Source organism: Tachypleus tridentatus, chromosome 10, assembly GCF_004210375.1.
Source record: "Tachypleus tridentatus isolate NWPU-2018 chromosome 10, ASM421037v1, whole genome shotgun sequence".
Lineage (NCBI taxonomy): Eukaryota > Metazoa > Arthropoda > Merostomata > Xiphosura > Limulidae > Tachypleus > Tachypleus tridentatus.
Genome location: NC_134834.1, coordinates 83,641,844 through 83,657,895, shown reverse-complemented (window position 1 = coordinate 83,657,895; position 16,052 = coordinate 83,641,844). Strand labels below are relative to the sequence as shown.

At 34.7% G+C, this 16,052-nt stretch overlaps 1 protein-coding gene across 2 annotated transcripts in view; it reads left to right on the top strand.

The window, feature by feature from the left end:
- The first annotated feature begins 9,526 nt into the window (after positions 1–9,526).
- LOC143229743 (phospholipid-transporting ATPase ABCA3-like) overlaps positions 9,527–16,052 on the top strand; it is an 89,509-nt gene continuing 82,983 nt past the window's right edge. The window contains exon 1 of one of the 2 annotated variants that reach the window (XM_076462495.1): positions 9,527–9,697. The gene's annotated coding sequence lies outside the window, so the exon portion shown is untranslated. The remainder of the gene's footprint in view (positions 9,698–16,052) is intronic. The other variant, XM_076462496.1, reaches the window with a different exon arrangement.

The window sequence follows — 16,052 nt, the reverse complement described above, 5'->3', positions numbered from 1 at the left end:
CGAGAAATTGAGAGATTTTGTTTGTATTAAAATTTTCAAAAATCATTCACTTTACGACATTTCTAGCCTCTTCCTCACGTAGACCTGGCATGGCCAAGCGCGTAAGGCGTGCGACTCCTAATTCGCGGGTTCGCGCCCGTGTCGCGCTAAACATGCTCGCCCTCCCAGCCGTGGGGGCGTTATAAGTAACGGTCAATCCCACTTTTCGTTGGTAAAAGAGTAGCCCAAGAGTTGGCGGTGGGTGGTGATGACTAGCTGCCTTCCCTCTGGTCTTACACTGCTAAATTAGGGACGGCTAGCACAGATAGCCGTCGAGTAGCTTTGTGCGAAATTCCAAAAACAAACAAACAAACTTCCTCACGTATCTTACCATAACGTACAATTTATTTGAATTTCCACGCGTTATGCAATAGCGCGTGCACCTACAGGCCTTGACCCTAATCATAAGTGTGCATTTGCAGACAAGATAATGTTATCTTTCAGTGTAGCAGTTAAAGTCACCAAACAATATTATCGATGATAATCTCTGGGCACAGCAAACACTATAACCACCATCAGGTTCGTTTTATTTTTTTTATTCTTACTGAACTTTATTGTAGTATATTTTTTATCATTGTTCGTATTTTCGATAACAAGAATCCGATAAATAATATTTCACAATTTTATTTTTTAATTATACTTCTAGAATATATATATATATCGATATATCTTTTACATCTCTTCTTTTTTTTTCCTTTATCATGTTAAGTGTTATTATTTATCTCGGATGAATCTCCGATTTATTATTGTAACATACGTAACTTATCACGATTTCAAGCAACCAGAAGTAGAATAAGATTAAAAAGTTAATTGAACGTCAATGTGTATCAAATTTCTAATATTTGCCAACACTACTGATGCACACAGTTTTCCTTCTTAACATAAATATATTTCTAAAAGAAAAAAATAATAATTTATAATGACGTTTATTACAGAAAATAATTTATATGGAAACGTTTTACAAACTTATAAACAATATTACGTCTTCTATCTGGTCTGGAACTTAATATTTCATCGCGATCCAGGCCCAAGAGGACTTATTTAATTTTATGTTGAGACACAGAGACGAACCCAACATGGCCAGATGGTTTAGGCACTCGACTCGTAATCCTAGGGTCGCGGGTTCGTATTCCCGTCACACCAAACATGCTCGCCCCTTTCCGTTGGTAAAAGAGTAGCCCATGTGTTGGGTGATGATGACTAGCTGCCTTCCCTCTGGTCTTACATTGTTCAATTAGGGACGGCTAGCACAAATAGCCCTTGTATAGCTTTGCGCGAAATTCATATCAAACACGGATAGGCTTCACTTGTTAGTAATACGAGTTAGCTCTATTCAAGTTTGGTCCAATATAGTTTCCAAGCTTACTTTTCTCATAAGAAGATAGATATCTAATGTCTTTCGATAAATACTAACGTTGAAGCTAATTCAACAAAGGTGAACGATTCATAATGTTCGAAATCTATAAATGTTTCTAGCTAAATATCTGTAGTTTTCTGACTAATGAGCCTTAATCACAGTTATAGCTTCCGAGGCTGATAGTATACTGACTGTAGCTAACCAACAATTTTTTTTTTTTTTTTTCTGTTTCTTGGCACGTCGATTTAGAAACTTTCAGGCCAAGTGCAAATAGCCCAACAGTATTGGCAATCACTAGCATTTTACACACATCGTGCATTGTTGATTCTTACAGTTGTGAATCTTCCACAGATTTAGAGAACGGGCGAGATACACTTCTAACAGTACAAATTACATACATTTCTAATATATATTATACTAAAACAAACATAAATGTTAAGATAATATTAAATCCGTTACAGTCAGCATTCTGATTAAATAATCTTTTATAAATGAAATATCTGTAATAACGCACATACTCATTTCTAACGTATTCTAACTGCTCGTAGCAACTACATGAAAGCGACTACCATAACACTGATGTAGAAAGCTAGTAACATACATACAATGTTGTAATAATATGCTGATATCGTCCGTTTAAGGCAGAACAGAAAAATAGGACCGCTTACTACTGGAAGTTCACGAGCTTTGGTGATTATTTTCATTTCAGTATGTGTTCTTCCCCGCCCCCATTGTAAATTAAACTAAATGACGAAAATAACATTAGTTAAAAAACAATGACCCCAGTTAGGTTAAAACTCGGAAATATTAATGTTCGCTAATCTCAGTGAAATCCATGTTATTACTTGGATTTCACTCAAAGTCCGTTATCATGCAGATTTAATGCTTGAACTATTATATTTACGTGCTCTAAATTCTAATATACAGGCCCGCCGACAGGGGTAGGCAAAGGGGAAACTGGTCAGAAACCAAAACGCATAGAACCAAGTTATGCCTTGTTGCTCACAAAACACATTTCAGCTATATTTTCACATAATCATGAAAATCTTCTTCTTTTTTTTTTTACTTTTCTTTAGGTATAACACTTGATATGGTAATTAAGAATGGTTGAAATAATAATTAGAGTGATAATTAATATATATACTTTATTGTTTTTTTACGCTAATACTGTCACTTCAAAACGGCTGCTGTTATGATTTTGCCTTGTTTGTGAACTTGTCGTATTGCGGATAGACCTTGTATTACTTTTCGCGAGGCCCGACATAGTCAGGTGGTTAAGATACTCCACTCGTAATCCGAGAGTCCCGGGTTCGAATCCCCGTCACACCAAACATGCTCGCCCTTTCAGCCGTGGGGACGTTATAATGTGACAGCCAATCCCACTATTCGTTGGTAAATTTGTAGCCCAAGAGTTGGCAGTGGGTGGTGATGACTAGTTGCCTTCTCTCTAGTCTTACACTGCTAAATTAGAGACGGCTAGCGCAGATAGTCCTCGAGTAGCTTTGCACGAAATTCAAAAACAAAAACAAACTTTTCGCGAAATGCAAAACAAACCACGGTCCTAATTTAATATAGTTTAAAAACTTTTAAAATGTTAAAAAGAGAGAATAGGGGACTCGATGAAGATGTGAGGATGTTTGTCTCCGGACAAGTGCTGTCTCTCGACGTTCCTGCTTATGTAAATCAATGCCAAATTTGCCGTGCACTTTCGAGAAATATCCCAAGGAATTGAGGAAAGGTGTTAGATGTGTGCAAACCTCGAGGCCGAGAGGATTCTTTTGGCACTGTTTAGAAGTTCGTGAGGTCACTGGTTTACGGAAAGGAAAATTAGGGAAATCCCGTGTTTCCCAATGAATGGAAAGAAATTCTTCACTTTTGTGTAAACCTTGGAACAGAGTTGATTTGTTTTATACCAGCCATTTAGGTGGAGTCACGTCACACCAAATATTATGTTGACTAACGTATATAGCCTGTCAAAATTGATTGAACAAGTACTATCATCCCCACCCCATAACATACCCTAATCTCAGATTTCATAACTAACTGAAATAAATAAATTTTACGCAATCAAGCTTGCCCAGCAAATAGGTAGAAAATTGCAGTCGTATTCGTAGGATAATTATCAGTAAAAAACAATGAGATTAACAAGTTATAATATACAAACAAAAGCAAGTGTGTTTTGATAACAGTATATTCCAACAATGGCTTTTATTTTATGTCTTGTCGCTTGTTTAGGGACAAATGAATAACCTAGTATTGTTGTTAGACACTGTACTGATAGTATAAAATGAAATGTATCGGCAATAAAACGAAAAATATTTGTTGATTTCGTTGCTTAGTGTCTCCGTTGATTAAAAAGATTATTTTATTTATTAAAAGCATTGGTGATATAACGGAAAATGCCTTAATTCAGAAACGAAGTTTAAAACTGAATCGATATTTTTACTTTAATGTTAAATTTTATGCATTTAGCTCTAGGATAGTTTTAATTAAAATAACAGATTTCGAGCTAACACTTTTTTGTCAGATCGTACATTTGAAATGTTGAGTGTGAAATTCTTAAGCAAAATTACATTTATTACATAAAATTACAAGTCACGAAAAGCATAAGGAGACAGTAATTAAAATTTAAACAAAAAGTGGACAAATAGGGTTCCCAGATTATAGATTGATATCCTGTTCTGTCATTCTCTTTTGTGAATGTCTATTGGAGCACAAAAAAGTCTTAAGAATAGAAAAGTCTTCAACAGTATGGTTGCTGATGATGAAAAGTTTGCCTGTAAGTGTCTTGGTTCTGCAGTTTAACATTGGTTAGATGTTCATGTTCTCGATTACCAAGTCGGGGGAAGGGGAGTTAATCCAACGTATAAACTATTGCACCTTTTGCAAAAATTGTTCCCAGTATTTGTAATGAAGTCTAACTAGTAATTTATGTGAAAGTATAATTAACTACATTTTAAGCCATAGACCCATTTGTATCTCGAAAGGTTCTCTAGCTCAGTAGGTCCAGGTAAGCTCGAAGTCCAATAGCACTGCAGAAGTAATCATTATAATGAAATAATAAAAATAAGTAAAAATAAAAGTAGATATATTAAGTATTCTAGAAACGTTCATGAGTTTAGACATAAGAAATGATGCATTAAGGTTTATACTAATATGTGCATACTGTGTTATATGTTATACTAATACGTGCATACTGTGTTATATGTTATACTAATATGTGCATACTGTGTTATATGTACACTTATTTGGTGTATGTAGAATTTAGAATGACAAAAACATTCATTGTGAGAAAGTAAAAAAATCATAGAAAAACAAGTAATTCATAACCAAAGTCTGAATTATAAATAATTATAAGCCATTCAGTGAAGTAATTTGAGAACATACACTGATAACACTATCTAAAAAAATTTTACTTTTTCTTGTTCCTAGGCGGAAAGTGTTATTTTCCAGTTGATCATGCCTAAAGTAAATGAAAAAGACCTATTTTTCTCTTCAAACTTTGCTTTTGTGACCTGGGAGCGTAAAACGAAAGCATGATGGGAGACTATATTTAGGGGCTGATACCTGAAAGTGATTTACATTACAGTCGCAAATCTCGAAAAAACACTCACTTCTAAACATTTTTGTATAACTTAAGTATAAATACATGTAAATTTTGATTCATATGTTGTTTTATTCAGACCTTATATGCAAATTTGCCCGTTTTTACATAAAAAATACGTTAATTTCTAAATTTAATTATCCAGGTCACAAAAGCAAAGTTTGAAGGGAATAATGGCCATTTTCTGTACTTTTACAACATAAGCAATTAAGAAACAACACATACTATCCAGGAACAAAATTTGTATTACATAGTGTAATTAATAGTTTTGTATAAATTATGTCAAATTCAAAGATACAGAAATAAAAATGGAGGAAGAGGCCAAAGAGAACCTGATCCTCCCTGGTCTACAAGACCAAAAATCCGACAAGGAGCGAATGCAAACCTTTTGCAAATTATACTGGAAATGATACGTTCAGTGGTAAATGTAAAGGAGTCTTTTGTCGCAAGTTGTGTTCTTTCCTAGTTATGTGTAGTGTTGTTTATATCTGAGCAGGTGACACACCTGTTACGTTTACATGCGTGATATGAATGACTGTTGTATAATTTTGTTTTTGTTCAAGGCTACTGTACACCAGGACTTCTTTTACATTTTTGTCATATTTGTAAGAAGCAATGGATGGGTCCTTGAAAAGAGATTTAGCGACAAGGTCGTCAGTAAATATTGTGTAATTGTTTAGTATGATATCTTTGATCATCTTGGTGTGATGATATGTTAGCATAAATTGAATGCGATCGGTGTATATTTTTCCAGTAGGGATGAATGTTTACACCTGGCTGTATGAGCTAGCTTTGTTGGCTGCATCTAGGATTAGAGAATTAAGGTACCGTGTTTTAGTTTTCATGTCATTGGATTTAGGTTTATAATCATCACCATTACTTTATAGTTTGCACAGCCGTAGGAACTGTAAGTTAGGTATTGACTTTTTGTTACTGTATGAGTGGGAAGTTTCGAAATGTCCAAGGTACGTATGTGAAGGTATTTCTTTGTAATGTATACCAGGGGTCAGATAGTCGTCTTGTGTCTGTATGTCACTGTCAAGAAAGGAGAGTGTTATGTCGGATATTTCCCAAGAGCTTCATATAGAGCTTCATTGGGCTTCATTTCCTCGAACTGTGCCACGCCTCCCGGAAAGCATGTGCGATTTCCTTCGTTATAAAACTCCGTTGTTTTTCTTCTAACTTGTCAGATGGCTCATTCTGAGTGGTTGCTTGAACATTCATTGTTTGTAATTTCATGAGATCTTCATCAGAAAGTTCTTTCTCATGTGCTTCAATTAGCTCTTCTATGTAATTTTGGTCGATTTCCAGATCCAGCTTCTCAGCAAGCCTTGCAGATTTTTCTGTAACTTCTTGGTAGGTCTCATCTTTCTCAACATCATTGAAGCTATGCATGAACTAAGAACATATTTTTTTTTCCACACAGAATTCAAAAAAATTCTGCGTGGCCTCTTGTTGTGCCTTTGCAACGTTAAGAATCCCTTGATAAATATTGTATGATTTCCAAACGTCTCTGAGCGTTTTATCAGTGTTCTCGGTGGCAACCAATGTTTGCTGAAAATTATGCGTAAATAACACATTTTGAAATTCGCACTCACACCCTGATCTACTAGGTAAGGGAAGTTTTGTTTGGTGGAAGAAAGACCACTTTGGCTTTCGGATGAAAATCATCGAGATGAGTTGAATGGCTGAGTGCATTGTCGATAACAAGCAAAGTCTTAAATGGGATACCATGTTCAAAACAATATTTCTCAACTTCTGGGATAAAACAATTAAAGAACCATTCTTCAAATAAAGCAAAAGTAATCCACGCCTTTGGATTGGGACGATAATAAACGGGAAACGTTACCTTACTGATTTCCTTAAACGCGCGTGGGTCCTCAGAGTGATACACAAGCTGTGGTTTTAACCTGTAGTTACCAGCTGCATTGGTCCCAAGTAAAAGTCAGTCTGTGTTTTGCTGTTTTAAATCCTGACATTGTTTTCTTTTCAACTTAAATGTACGTGCGATCAGGCATTTTTTTTTAAACAGACCAGTCTCATCTATATTAAACTTGTATTCTATAACCATCTTCACTGATTTTTGGTTTTTCCGGAAACAACTCACTTTAATATCATGAAAACACGATTCTTAAACGGCGAAACCAACCACGACTTCGCGCCTTTGTTTGTATCGTCAGAAGGATTAATGGTACGCGCCTATTAATCTGGTCTTCCATTCATTAGATAAGCAGTTTCTCCATCTCATTATTGGCACCAGTTTGCTGGTTTGTTATTATTGTAGACTTTAAGGGTGTAGATTCTTTCACATATTTCTTAATCCGTTCAGCATCTCTCACTGTCGTGTCCAAGTCCATTGACAATAGATGATAAGTTTTGTCATCCTTATATTTCTTTATCGTCTTCAGTTTCATCTCTAGATCTATTTTAGTGCGCTCAGCAGGTTCACCCATTTTAGCACCAGTGTGCCTTTTCCCAGTCATGATTAGGGCACAAAAAACACAAAGAAATAACAACGAGCGATGCACAAAACGTGTTCAACATGAGAATGTGTTAATGAATGAGAGGGGGAGACGGTCATCCCTAGGAACAGCTGATTAGGTTGTAGAAATGACCACATGACAATAGCAGTAGCGCATTGGTAAAAAGACATAAATTTTTCGCAACTCGATAATTTATCAATGGGTTTATGATAATTCTTTTCGTAAATGCGAATTTACGCTAGTCGCATATTACGTGTTCGTGTCATCTCTGGATCAATATTGTTTAGGCCCGGCATGGCCAAGCGTGTTAAGGCGTGCGGCTCGTAATCTGAGGGTCGCAGGTTCGCATCCCCGTCGCGCCAAACATGCTCGCCCTTTCAGCCGTGGGGACGTTATGATATGACGGTCAATCCCACTATTCGTTGGTAAAGGAGTAGCCCAAGAGTTGGCGGTGGGTGATGATGACTAGCTGCCTTCCCTCTAGTCTTACACTACTAAATTAGGGATGGCTAGCGTAGATAGCTTTGCGCGAAATTCTCAAACTAACTTACTATATACTCTAAATTCGAACCTGCGACCCTCGGATTACGAGAGTCGAATGCCTTAGCCACCTGGCCATGCCGGGCCTAAGCTGTAATGAGTGTTGATAAAGTAAAATAGATTTGTAATATTCAGATCAGTTAGCAAGCAAATGTGAAATAGAAATAAAAATAAATAATAAATTATGAACGAAATTCACTGCCGTCACTGTGTTAGTTGGGCAAGGCTGCAAGCCAATTTACAGTTAGGACATTAGCGAAATGTCATCTTTTTAGACGAGTCCTCCTTCCGATATGTCGAAGCTGGTAGCAGGATTCGTGCTCATTTGCCCGAAGGACAAATGAGAGAAGATTGTCTTTACCACAGGGAACACACAAGAGGTGATGTCATTTTGGACAGCTGTTCATCATGGTGGGAAACCTATTATTTATATCCTCCAGATGGTAATCCCGATTATTTCCCACTGGTACAGTGGTAAGTCTACAGATTTGATTTGTGGTTTGATTCCACTTGCTGGACTCAGCAGATAGCCTGATGTAGATCTGCTATAAGAAAAAAATCACAAACACACACTCTAATCCCAATCACCAGTTCCTAAATCTAGAGCTGTATCACAGCATTAACCTGTACCATAAATTTCCCAGTTATGAATGAAAATGATTTGAAATCAAAATTTATATAGGTTTCAAAGTTTTTATTTACATGTTTAATATATATATATATATATATATATTTAATTCAGATATTATTATTTTGGGGCTGCCCCGCTAGTACAGCGGTATGTCTCCGGATTACAACGCTAAAATCAGGGGTTCGATTCCTCTCGGTGGGCTGAGCAGATAGGCCGATGTTGCTTTGCAATAAGAAAAAAAAACACATATTTTGGGGCTAATGATTTTTGTGTACACTGATATCAGAAATAATCACTTCAGAAGAAAATTTTTAAAGTTACTTGGATTGCAACAACTACTGGCAAATACGTCATAGCTTGTATGGGCTTTTGATTCTTAATCAGTGATTAACGTATTTCTTGGGGTTGAAATCGCTATTTTTTCCCCAAAATAAGGCAAATATTTACCCTGCATCTTCCAGGCCGAAGGTAACGTTGTTCATTGGCTTAAACCTAAGCCTAGAGAAATCATTTGGATATTGGACAGTAATTCAAGCTCGTCAATATGACCCAGAATGAAATGTATACGTTATTTAGTATTAAATAATTGTTGCCTAGTTAATTTTATTATTGCAACAGAAAATAGCATTTACGTTACCTAGTATGTACATAGAAAAGACATTGAAAAAAAAAGAGTCACAAATTTGGTACCTCCTTTTTTCAACAGAAATATAAACTTTTGACAACGGAAGTCAGTAATCTCTGTTTACGTGAAATATTAATCCGTGTTCTGCCTTCACTGACGCATCACCTTCAGTCATACACTGTTGAAGCGATTACACAATTTACGTCATTCTTAGAAGCTCGTGACGTTTCAGTAGCGTGCTTATTGTCATGCGCACAATGGTTATTCGCTCTTCATCTTTGGCGAATAAAAGTCGTTTTCTGAAAGAGGACTGTTTATTGGGTTTCGTTTCTGATTTTAATTGTTATTGTTGAACCTTTGTGTATCTGGCTAGAACCAGTGATCTTCGTGCTAACTAATTCAAGAGAAATATTTACTAGTAAGTATGTTATGTATTGTAGTTCTCCATCTCGCATTTTGAGAGTAGTGTTTAAAATGTGTTCATTATTATATACTACCGTACAACCATTAAAATATGACGGGGCAAATACTACTACCCCGCCCCATAGTATACACTAACATCACACTTCATAACTAATGGAAATAAATATATAAGTTTTGCGAAATCAAACTTGATCTCCAAAGAGACCATCAAACGTCGTTAAATTCCTCAATGAGCCAATCAAAATTAAGATCCTTCATAAAATGAATTCATGATGTATTCATAGAATAATTATTGGTAAAAATCAGTTAGATCAACAACTTAAATGTAGAGAAAAGTCTGTGCGTTTTGTTAACACTGTGTTCCAACAGTTACTTTTGTCACTTCGCTAAGCAACAAAAGTAACCTAATGTTGTAAGTCCATGTACAGGGTGGCCTGTAAGTCCTTACCCATCCGTATATCTTATGTATCCAGTGTATCTGTGTGCTGTCCCTCATTCTCGCTGCATAATATTATGCACAATACGCTCTTAAGTGTAAATGGGCTTACATCGGCCATATTTCTCTGTAAATAAAAGAAACAAATACATGCATAATTGAATATAACATAATAACATATGGACGGGTAGGAACTTACGGGCCACCCTGTACTAAACGTATAAACATTAAAACTTGAAAAACATTTGTTAATTTCGTAGCTTTGTGTCTATGTTGATTAAATATGTTTGTTATCGTGTTTAAAAATGTTGGTTGTATTATAGAAAGTAGCTTAATTCAGAAGCAATTCAAGTTTAAAATTGAATCATTACTTTAACTTTCATGATAAAGTTTCTGCTCTTGGCTCTCTAGACTAGTTGACCCCACACAACGTATTTATTTTAGGCCTCTTAAACCAACACTCACTGCACTTAGTTTTCACGGTCCATTTTCATTCTCGTCACTAAAATTGTGATGGGCACACAATAATCGAACTGTTCGAACTGGATAAATGCATTTTGTTTTTCATGACTTCTCCTATTTCGAGAAATAATGCGCAATGTTACGTGGCACACACTAGCTATTATATAAGTTAAATGTTATTGCAGTAAGTATTTGGTTTTTCCGGTTGACAGAAACACAACTTCAAGTTAAAACAATACTATCATTGTAGGCTAAAAAACAGAACATAAGTGTGTTGATTGGTTGTCAGTCTTTACGTTAAATTGTACTCGTTCTTCATACACGCAGTAGCATTAATAAATTAAGTCATTTCTTGAAATTGGTTGTTTATAATTTTATGCAATGCTACACGACGGTTACCTGCGCTAGCCGTCCCTAATTTAGCAGTTAAAGACTAGACGGAAGGCATCGAGTAATCACTACCCACCGTCAATTCTTCGAACAGCGGAATTGACCGTACATAACGCCCCCATGACTGAAAGGGCGAACATGTTTGGTGTGACAAAATTGCAGGTCGAGCATTTCGTGAAATAAATGAAAAATAAAACTGCATAAAAACAGTATTTTAAATATTACCTTAGAAAAAAGAACAGTTTGTTTCCGTCTTGTTCTACTTCTGAAACACTTTTTAAAATCGCCCCCCTCCAGTGGCTCAGCGGTATGTCTACGGACTTACAACGCTAAAAACCAGGTTTCGATACCCGTGGTGGGCAGAGCACAGATAGCCCATTAAGTAGCTTTGTGCTTGATTCAAAACAACAATAACAACAACTTTATAAAATCATGACTATCACCACAATTGGTAATCGTTTCTTAGTATTGTAGATAGCAAAAATTGTTGTGTTAATATAACCACAGTAATTGTATCATAATTCACACGAACGTCTCTGTTGTGAAACAATTTGTGTTAATTTACAGCTGCATGTATTGTTCGGCTTCTACCTTCATGTTTAATTATGTTAAATATTCCTTACTTGACGTTCCAAATGAGTAGTTGAATATCTTGCTTGCTTCGTCTTAATTAAATCATGTTTTCAACAGTTTACTGAAATTGACACGCTGTTACAAAGATCTTATGAAAGATCAACCAAATCATGGAAATAGCTTTAAGCCAAATTACTGTAATTTCCTGGTAATCGTTGTTGAAGTTCTTTCGCAATGCTCATATGTTTTGGTGTCGTGAATTCACTTCATTTTATATTGCAGGCTTAAAATTAAAGTACTGGAAAGATAATCACGATGGAGAAACTAAGTGTAATCGTAACAATGGAGACGATTGAGAAAACGCAAAACATTTTATTGACAAAGTTCAAAAGTTTGTTTCAGAATATACTTATTTCTTCTTCAGCGAAGTTTGAAAACGGAATAACAAACGTATTTATTATTTAAAACTATAATATCATTAACCAATATTTGACTCAATTATTAAGTAAAGTCGTAAAAGGAAGGATAAAACTACACGTAGTAGATATGTTGCGGAAAAGTCGAATTTTAAGTGTGTAAACAAGAATAATTTTAGATATAAAGAGGTTTGTAAATCATTAAGAGTAGGGAGGCCTTTAGTAAATTTTCTTTAATGTATTGTTCAAGTCTTGAAGATCATGTGTTAATGACAAAGAAATAATTAAATCAAATATTGTTTAACTGTGATCGGATGAATGAGTGGTTAGTTTTTCGTAATGGAGGTCGGTTCTATTAAATGGTCACAGCTAATTTTCATGTTGCGTTTTGTTTTGTCAATGTACGTGGCCTAATAGTCACCGTTTCTATATTGGTACACGAAAGTAGCTGTTTATGTAGCTGACCTTTGTATGGAAGTAAACATTTAATAAGGATGCTTGATCTATGTATACTAGTCAGAGCTGAATTTTAGGGCAAAATTTTTGTTTCAGAGAAAGGAGATTTGTTTTTAATTTGTAAGGATTGTGAACCCATAAAATACAGGGAGATAGTAACGGGAGATTTAGGGACGGTTTGCACTCTGGCTAGTGCTTGGAATTTGTTAATTATTTATGAAATTGCGTATAATTATTAGAAAATTAGTTGACAGCCATTAAAAAAGTGGAACCTTATGGGACCCTCGCTGGTTCCAACGATAGCCAGTTGTTTTCTATGCTACCATGAACACAATTGGCTAGAAAATTTTCCTTTACAAACGCTATATCTAAGTACGTTTCTAAAATAATCTTAATTTCTATGTCCCAGTATCAAGTTCACCACCGAACTCGATTGAAATTATTGTTTATCTATTCCAGACCTCAAGATCATTAAAGAGAGGAATATTTTTCTAACTAGTGGTTAACGATAGTATAGTTTTAGTTAATAAATATCTTTTGTAACTTTTTTTTTCAGATTTTGCTGAAGATGAAATGAGTGTATTAAGAAACGTTCTAATTTTGTAAATGAAATGCTTTGTTTTCTCAGCCATGTTCATCTTTATTATTAGTGCCGTTGAATCTATAATGGTACTAATAGTATTAGTACTTGTGTTCCGCTGATCTTGCTCAATTAAGATGCTGCCTCTGTCTGTCTGTTTTTGAATTTCACGCAAAGCTACATGAGGGCTATCTGCACTAGTCATCCCTAATTTTGCAGTGTAAGACTAGAGGGAAGGAAGCTAGTCATCACTACCCACTGTCAACTCTTGGGCTACTCTTTTACCAATGAATAGTGGGATTGACCGTAACATTATGACGCTCCCACGGCTGTAAGGGTGAGCATGTTTCATGCGATGGGGATTTGAACACACAACCCTCAGATTACAAGTCGAGTGCCTTAACCAACCACTTGGCCATGCCGGGCCTACTTCTGTCTATTTCTTGGGAATACTGTTTCAACATTCTGTTATTCCATCCGGTTCTTTTTTTACAACTGTATTTAATTATTTCATCAACGTCTAATACAATATATGCTCTTTGTTGTTGTTGATGGACAAATTATTTATTTACTCTGTTACTTTAGATCATCAGTGAGTCTAGCTGAAGCTCTTTCTGGGTCTGATTTTTAATAAAACAACTTATTTACAAGGTTTCATTGTATAATAATCTTTATCTGAAATGTGCACGGCTTGTCTAATTTGTTATTTGGAATAAGTCTATCCATCACTTGGTTAAGTGTTATTTCATCTCTTGATTATGGGAACAAAAATAATCTTTATCTGTTGCCTAATTATTATTAGTATAATTGGTGCTGTTTAATTTTTTTCTCTTACTTCTGTGGCATATGTTTAATACATTAAATGTATATGACTTGCCTCTGTATCATTTAAGCCTGATAATGCAGTCCTGTAACGATTTTATTGTCTTAAAATGTTTACGTATTCCAATAACTACTTTATGCTGAATTTGAAAATGATATCCACTTTTCATCACATATAGATTTTTCGTAAAACATTGTGTGTACTTTTACATAAATGAATTATTTTCATTGAAATCGTGTCATATTTTATTATGCTTAAAATGTTGACAACTACTGGCTGTAGATTTCTCTAGACCAGTTGCGACATGAGTCTTATTGATCATTTTGCAAGCCAAACATAACAATAAAGAAATGTTCATTATGGTAAAGAAATAAAAAAAAATATTTTTGAAATCTGCATTGTTGAATTATAGAAAATCTGTGGGCATAGCACAGATAGCCCATGGTGGAACTTTGTGCTTAATTACAAATAGTCACTAATCAGTTCATTAATTTTGATGCAACACTACTATCTCTGTTAGTTTGCAGAATTATTTATTGTCTTGCTGTTGTATTGCTTACCAAAAAAGCTTTGGTAATTGTCTCTGTTTTCTATCAAAGAAACATATCTTTTAAGATAATCTGAATGTATTGGAATAAATTTACCTTCAGAAATAATTACAGGTAACAGATATAATATATCCTTAGAAATTAATTAAATGATAGTGTTAGCATTGGCATTATTTTTAAATTTATTTTCCTTAAAATGGACAAGTTTTCTTGTTTGGCATCATATGCACTATTTACAAATTTCAAATATATTCTTCCCCCATGTGTTCCAATAAAAGAACTTGTGACTTTACAGAATATTAAGACGTTGGTGAAATGTGCTGCGAATTTATTGCCATGGTTACATGCATTAATTTTTAAGCTTACAGATAAAATTGTTTTAAGACATTTAAATTCTGTATTCAGCTCTCTTTATTTCTTTATACTCTGTATTTCAAAACTTGTTATATTTTTTCAACATTCCATGACAAATGTAAATAATTTCTATGATAAACTGTAATTATTTTACATTGTTACTACTTCTGTTTTTTATAGCAAGGCCGGATTAAGAGTTTTATTGGTCCTTGGCTTTTCAAATTATAGAGGCCCTCCCTCCAGACAGAATCTCTATGTGCAATACATATATAGTCATAGCTTGAAGCTCCCAAATTAGTGTGAGACTCTGGGCTTCAGTCCAGTAAGATTAAACCATAATCCAGGGTTTACTGCAAGACTAATTGTTCTGCATTAAATTTGTTTTTAACCTTTTCATCAGCTGTGTTCATTTGTTATCCTATAAGTCATTTTTGTTTCTTTTGAAGTTGGAGAACATTAAAAAAAAAAAATACAAATGAATAACAAAACATTCTTATTTCCTTTAGAGGTATATTTTTTGTCTCTAACACTCAACCCACTCCCAGTGACTGATTGTTGTTGTATCAAGCCTAATATTAGGTGATTTTACAAAACTTGAAATAAAAAAATAAAAAAGGATGTGTTATGTAATTCGGTAGCTGAATTTTCTTGTCTGTGTTGCACATAATCGTAGTTTATATATCTACAAGTACAGTACAGGAGCATCCTGCAAATGGCCTTGGTATATTTATTTCATCTTATTTTATATAGTTTCTAATATTTTGTAGTAAAACACCAAACTGTCATGCAGTAAATTTTATTCTAATTATCTAAATATTAGAAATGAAAAGCACAGCTTTCTTACTAGCTTTTTTTTTTAATTGTGTACATCACAAAATTTAATTTTAGATTTTCTTGCATTTTAATTCGATAAAAGTCCTGTGTTCCATCAACATAAAGTTAGTATTCAGGATGTCAAATCAATTTCAAATGTTTATAAGTTTCAAAAAATGGTTTGCCTTTGAATTTCATGCAAAGCTACTTGAGGGAAGACAGTTACTGTTTTACGAATGAATACTGTGATTGACCATCGTGTTATGACACCTCTAAGTTTAGGAAGGTTACCATGTCTGTTCCTTTAACTAGTTATCGAATTATTCTTATCGAATGGCCCAAAAGTACCTGCCCAAGAATATTTTTACAGAGAAAAAACAACAGAATGTAAGGGTATTGAAATTCTTGATTTTTAGCATTGTAAATTCAAAGACCTACCACTGTCCTACTAGGGAACCAAAGACAATAGAAGTATTAATGTATGCAGAGTTTCCAGTAG